Here is a 7,340-nt window from a genome sequence, read left to right on the forward strand (position 1 = left end):
GGTATTGAACAGTTTGCTCGTCCAGTTAGCTTAGCCTCAGCATGGCTATGGCTACTTCCGTCTCTGCTTCTCCGTCTCCTATCTCTTGCTTTCTGTGTCAGATGTTTAGTTACTCCTCTGCCTCCTTTAGTGATAATGGTACGTGTAATAAATGTAGCATTTTTCTAGCTTTGGAGGCGAGGGTGTCGGAATTGGAGTCCCGGCTCCGCGCTGTTCAAGGTTCAAGGTTCAAGGTTGTCTTTATTAATCCCCAAGGGGGAAATTGAATTGCCTTGGACAAGTAAACACAACATGCACATCCACACAATAAAACATTCACTGGTCCTGATAAAATATAAAAATATTAAATATACAGTCATACGAAATGGTCATTGTAAAAACGCACTGCAGCTGAAATAAAAGAGTTCCTAAAACGTTCAGTGGAGCACCGGGGCATTAACATTCGCCCACTGAAAGAGCTCCCGAGATCCTTAAAAATGTGGTGAAGGGGGTGATCCTCCAGAGACATAACTGTCTTAAGTTCACTCTTCATCCTTTTGTCGATGATCATGTCAAATGAGTCCAAGCGTTGCCCAACCACTGAGCCTGATTTCTTGATCATTTTGTTGATCCTGTTTTTGTCCTCAGTAGTGAGGCTCCTGCCCCAACACAACACAGCATAAAACAACACACTGGACATAATCCCCTGATAAAACACATTCAAGAGCCTCCTACTTATATCAAAGGATCTTAGCTTCCTAAGAAAAAACAATCTGGACTGGGCCTTTTTAACAACAGCATCGCTGTTCCTTTTCCAGTTTAACTTATCGTCGAGGTACACCCCGAGATATTTATATGTCTCCACAGTTTCTACAGGTTGGCCTTTGATGACCACTGGAGAGAATGTTTGTTTTTTCTTTCTAAAATCAATAACTAGCTCTTGTGTTTTGCCAACATTGAGCTGTAGAAAATTTGCATCACACCATCCAACAAAGGAGTTAACTTCCTCCCTGTAAGCCAGGTCGTCACCCCGGGAGATCAGGCCCAGTAGGGCAGTGTCATCAGAGAACTTCTGTAAGTGACAAGATGGTAAACTGTGCCTCTAGTCAGCTGTGTACAATGTAAATAAAAAAGGAGATAAAACTGTCCCCTGTGGTGCACCAGAGTTCGTAAACATCAAGTCCGAGCACTTACCCCCAACCTTCACAAACTGAGTCTGTTTAAGAGATAGTCTAAAATCCAGGCAGTGGTGGAATTGTGCAGCTTAAAATCCAATAACTTATTTCCTAAAATATGGGGCTGAATGGTATTAAAAGCACTATAAAAATCAAAGAACATAAGTCGCACTGAACTGCTGGCTTTTTCAAGGTGTTTATAAATAATGTCCAGCAGATACAGAAGGGCATCATCCACACTCACCCCCTTCCTATATGCAAATTGCAAGGGGTCTTGGAAGGAAACAACTTGTTCTCTTAGGCATTTAAGGACAACTCTCTCAAAACATTTCATTAAATGTGATGTCAACGCAATAGGCCTAAGATTGGACAACGTACAGCTGACACCTGTTTTCTTAGGGATCGGCACAAGACAAGAGGTTTTCCACATTACAGGTATTTTGGCAGCAGACAAGGACAACATGAAAATGTAGTGGAAGACAGCTGCAAGCTGCTCTGCACAAACTTTAAGGGTGCGTGGATGGACACCATCAGGGCCTGCTGCCTTGTTAGGCTTAAGCTGACTAAACTGCTGCTGGACATCCTCAACACTAAAGCTAATCTCTGAGCATGCATTCTCAACCTGATCCGTGGCAAGTGCCGATTTATGGGGTTGAAAACCCCATAAACAGCCGTAGCTACTTAGCTAGCGTGGGGCTAACTAGCTCAGAACCACCCCGTAGCGGTCCTCCAGCAGAATCCGAGCAGCCGGGACCTCAGGCTGGCTGGGTGACGGTACGCAGGAAGCATAGAATCCAGCCCATGGGCCACCACTAACCCGTCCACGTTTCTAACAGATTTTCCCCGCTCAGTGACGCACCCACTGACAAGCCGACTCTGGTCATTGGCAGCTCCATAGTCAGAAACGTGGCATTAGAGACTCCAGCAACCATAGTTAAATGTTTACCTGGGGCCAGAGCGGACAACATTAAATCTTATCTGAAACTGCTGGCTAAGGATAAGCGTGAATACAGTAAGATTGTTATTCACGCTGGCGGTAACGACACCCGGTTACAGGTGTCATTACCGCCAGGAAGTTGGCTCCCTGGTTTAATCCTCATTTACGAGCTTTAAAACAAAACTCTAGGAAATTGGAGAGAACATGGCGGTCTACGTACCATGAGGAGGCCTACCTATCCTGGAAAAATAGTCTTGTGCTTTATAAAAATAAGCTTCGACAAACTAGAACAGCTTATTTCTCAGCATTAATTGAGAATAAGCATAATCCTAAATTTCTTTTCAGTACAGTTGCTAAACTTACACAGAATCATAGCTCTGAGCCATCTATTCCCTTAGCCCTCAGCAGCAATGACTTCATGGGATTTTTTACAAGTAAAATTAATTCTATTAGAAACAAAATCTTTAGCATCCTCCCTAATGCGATTTCTTCTTCCTCAGTAAGCGAGGCAGCATCAGAGGTGACTGTAGAACCTCATCTGTGCTTGAACTGTTTTGATCCAGTTGAGTTATCAAAAATATTAGCTTCATCTAAACCTTCAACTTGCATTTTGGATCCAATCCCAACCAAATTATTTAAAGAAGCATTTCCTTTGGTTACTGCCCCCATTCTAAATATAATCAATCTATCCTTAGTAAATGGGTATGTACCACAGGATTTTAAGGTTGCTGTAATCAAACCTTCACTTAAGAAGCCTTCTCTGGATCCAGATGACCCAATGAATTATAGACCAATATCTAACCTTCCATTTTTATCCAATGTCTTGGAGAAAATAGTGGCCATCCAAGTATGTGAGCATACTAATACTCTGTTTGAGGAATTTCAGTCTGGTTTTAGAGAGTATCACAACACTTAAACTGCATTAGTGAGAGTTACAAATGATATTCTCATGGCCTCAGATAAGAATCTTGTGTCTGTTCTAGTCTTGATAGATCTCAGTGCTGCTTTTGACACAGTTGATCACAATGTTCTTTTAGAAAGACTTGAACATGTTGTAGGGATCAAAGGAACAGCGTTAGGCTGGTTTAAATCCTACCTGTCTGACAGATTTCATTTTGTAAATGTACATGACAAATTGTCTTCATACTACAGGGTTACTTGTGGAGTACCACAGGGTTCAGTGCTTGGACCAATTCTTTTTACTATACATATGCTCCCAATTGGTAAAATCATTAGACAGCATGGGATAAACTTCCACTGTTATGCTGACGATACTCAGTTATATTTATCCACTAACCCTGATGAACCTAATCGGTTGGGTAGATTACAGGCTTGTCTTGAGGACATAAAAAATTGGATGACTCTAAACTTTTTGCTTTTAAATCAAGACAAGACGGAAGTTCTGATCTTTGGACCAGAAATCCAGAAAAGGAAATTGCTTAGCCAATCACCTGACTTAAATGGCATTACATTAATCTCCGAGAACAAATTAAGGAACCTTGGTGTTCTCCGAGAACAAAGTAAGGAACCTTGGTGTTATCTTTGACCAGGACATACCATTCAAATCCCAGGTTTCACAAGTTTGTAGGATTTCCTTTTTCCAACTTCGGAATATTGCTAAGATTAGAAGCATCCTTTCCAGGAGTGATGCTGAAAAACTAGTTCATGCATTTATTACATCAAGACTGGATTACTGTAATTCATTACTCTCAGGAAGTCCAGAGAATGTAGTTAAAAGTCTTCAGCTTGTCCAAAATGCTGCAGCTAGAGTTCTGATGAGAATTAAAAAGAGAGATCATATCTCTCCTGTCCCTTCCCTACATTGGCTACCTGTTAAATTCAGAATAGATTTTAAGATCCTTCTTCTCACATATAAAGCTCTTAATAATCAAGCTCCATCATACATCAGTGATCTGATTGTTCCACACGTTCCTAACCGAGCACTTCACTCTCAGACTGCAGGTCTACTGGTGGTTCCCAGAATATCTAAAATTAGGATGGGAGGCAGATCTTTTAGTTATCAGGCTCCTTTCCTGTGGAACCAGCTCCCAGCTTTTAGTCCGTGAGGCAGACACCTTGTCTACTTTTAAGACTAGGCTTAAAACATTTTTTTTGATAGGGCCTATGGTTATAATCTGATGTTAGCCTAAATCTGGACAAGTGGGGGAGTACAGGGAGGTGGAGTGTACAGTCGGTAAAGACGGCTCTCCCTTGCCCTGACTCCAACATGCCTACATCCAAATAGGATAGATTATCCAGAGTTATCTCTGTAGTTATGCTGCTATAGGCTTAGACTGCTGGAGGATACACTGACCACTTTTCCCACTCTACTACTTTCTTCTACAATCTGCTCTTTACCTGTATTATTTTCTGCTATTTCAGCTGTTAACTTTATTTTCTCTCTAAGTGTTTTTCTCCCCAGAAGCTACAATGATGTTCTGCTGAGCTGTGGTGGCCTCATGGAGGGGGCCATCGTCTAGCACACTGCTGCTAACCACTTAAACATTCTCCCTCTCCTGATAATAACTTTTTGCTTTCCTTGACGTTGGATGTGCTACTACTAGTTTATCCGTTTAATTATAGATCCACTAGGATAAATACAATAAAGTTTATCTTTCACCAAATAGAATATTTACTAAGAAATCACAATATAACTATAGACACATTACTTTGTCTTGTGTGTGTGTGGTTTCTTCCTGTTAAAAGGGAGTTTTCCTCTCCACTGTCGCTTTATGCATGCTTAGTATGAGGATTGCTGTAAAGTTACTGACACTAGTCAGTGACTTGATGCAATTTGCTGGGTTCCTTTTATAGGAAACATTATTTCTGATTGGCTTAATGAACTGACCTGAATTGGAATGTTTATTATGTGAAGTGCCTTGAGACGAGTCTTGTCGTGATTTGGCGCTATATAAATAAACTTGAATTGAATTGAAAAAACATGTTTTTGTTTAAATGATCTAGTTTACACTCATGACAACTCTGAGGGGGGTGAATTTTTTCTCACTCTTCTGTTTAAGTGTATTAAAAGCCTAAAATTCTGTATAATTAATGAGCATCAGACCCACGTGACCACAGAGCTAGCTCTGTGGAAAGGCCTCAGGAGAGCTTCGGTCTGGCCTGGAAACTGCTCCAGGATTTTGAGTCTCTGTGTTTGTGTATTCTTTTTTGGATATTATTTGTGCAATTGTTGGACAAAATGACTTGCTGTGGTATTAATTGCACTAATAGAGCGTCCAAGGAGTCTCCACTTCATTTTTTTCGGTAAGTAAAATTATATTTATGTATTTTAGGTCACTGCTGAGCTGAGCTTAGATTTTAACATGTACTGTTTAACCATGACATTTAAATGTAATAGGGTAAAACCCAGTGCATTTAACATAATGCTGCACTTTAGAAAATGGGTTGAAATATAACATGTTGGTAGAGCTGGGTTCCCACTATCGGCTTGTGGAGCTCTCGGGAGACTGATGTTTTCCACCCATTTCTCCCCTCTCCGCAGCTCAGCGCATCTCTGTCTGATCGCGGCTTCTGTCTGCTGCGCGGGCTGCCGGCTTTCAGCAGCTTTCGGGAGACCTCTGCGTTCCACCCAGTTTTACCCAGCGGTCAGCCCAGCGTATCTCTGACTCAGAAGCTCTGGTGTTGTGCACAGTTAACTCCGGTTGTAGCTAGGTTGCTACCTCCATTAGCTTAGCTCCCACCTCCGCGGTAGCTTTGGGTTAGCTTCAAGTTAGCTTGTAGCTAGTTCGACCGGGTGTCGTCAGTTGATCCCAGCCTTACAGGCTCACCCTCAGCACCACCTCTCTTCCCTTTTGTGGAATTGTCTGGGCTTGACGGAACCTGTGACCAGGGGCGTAGCACCAAATTCTGGGCCCTAGGTACAAGTCTTCCAGCTTGGCCCCCATGCTCAATTACTCAATATCTCTCTTACACATTTTTTGTCATGCTATAAGACAAGATAATAAATATGATCCTAGTTTAACCTCTATATTGAGCAAATACAAATGCCAAAATAATAAAAGTGAAATGCCCAGACTTCACATATAATTATTTTTATTTGCCAACAATGTGTTCAAACAAAAATCCTGGAATTTATTTTCCAGTAAATGCCCACTGACGGGTCTTCATGTTAGCAAAATCACTTATGAGATCTTTAAAGTCCAGTCCTTTGGCTAATTGGCTTTCAATAGAAAGAAGAGCTAGGCTGTTCAGTCTATCCTGGGACATTGTTGATCTCAAATAATTTGTCACCAGTTTCAGTTTGCTAAAAGCCCGTTCACCCCCAGCAACAGTCACAGGTAGTGTGCAAAATATCCTCAGTCCAATACAAACTTCTCCAAAAATGCTCTGTAATTGCATCCTGTATAGATGGCATTAAGCAGCTCAAGAGGAGACCGAATGTGTGGAAATGTGGCACCATATATTGTTCTCAGGTGTAGCATCTCATTCCCAAATTCAGCTGTGAGATCCTTGTAATATTTTCTCATCAGTGCCTGGCATGATATCTTCATCTGCTCTTCAGTCATGTTTGTCATGGTTCATGATGTTAAGCTTTGCTAATACTGATATATCTTGATATATTAAATACATATGACATGAAATAAACCAGGTTCTCTCTGTGAATGTAATGTACTCTAAATTTTATAATCCCTGCATTATCAGCCAAATTATAAGATTGTCCGTTTTCAAGATCAAATATAAAGAAATTTAAAATAGGCTTAAAATATCTAACCAAGTCAATAACAATCCTCTAACACCAGTGTCATCATGCTATACGAAAAACAGTGGCAGCTTCACATTCCTGAGATTACCACGAATCCATCGATACCAAGTTTGTCCTGGTCCATGACTGGGAAGGAGCTGAAATATCCACACAGAGTGAACCTGTTTTTACTGCGAGGTCCGCCAATTAATTGGCGGCGGCCGCCCGCGATAATAATTCTGGTTAATATATATATATTAATTAGTGTTTTCACTGACAACACTAATTAATTTATATTTGATCTTGATGGTGAAACTAAAGGCGTTTAACACTGAACACCTAACATGAATGCAGCTTCTTAGAGCTAGCTAATATCAGCTAAAACTGTGTTCTGCTGCTGCTGCTCACCTTCCTTCTACTTGCTTCTGTTCAATTAACTTTTCCTCCTTCTCCTTCTTTTCTTTTCTTTTCTGGAAGCCAGATTTCCCTTTCTTGGGAAAAGACATGACTGACTCTCCTGCCTCCAGCTCTGGCTGTCGGCATCTGC

Source organism: Nothobranchius furzeri, chromosome 7 (assembly GCF_043380555.1).
Source record: "Nothobranchius furzeri strain GRZ-AD chromosome 7, NfurGRZ-RIMD1, whole genome shotgun sequence".
Taxonomy (NCBI): Eukaryota; Metazoa; Chordata; class Actinopteri; order Cyprinodontiformes; family Nothobranchiidae; genus Nothobranchius; species Nothobranchius furzeri.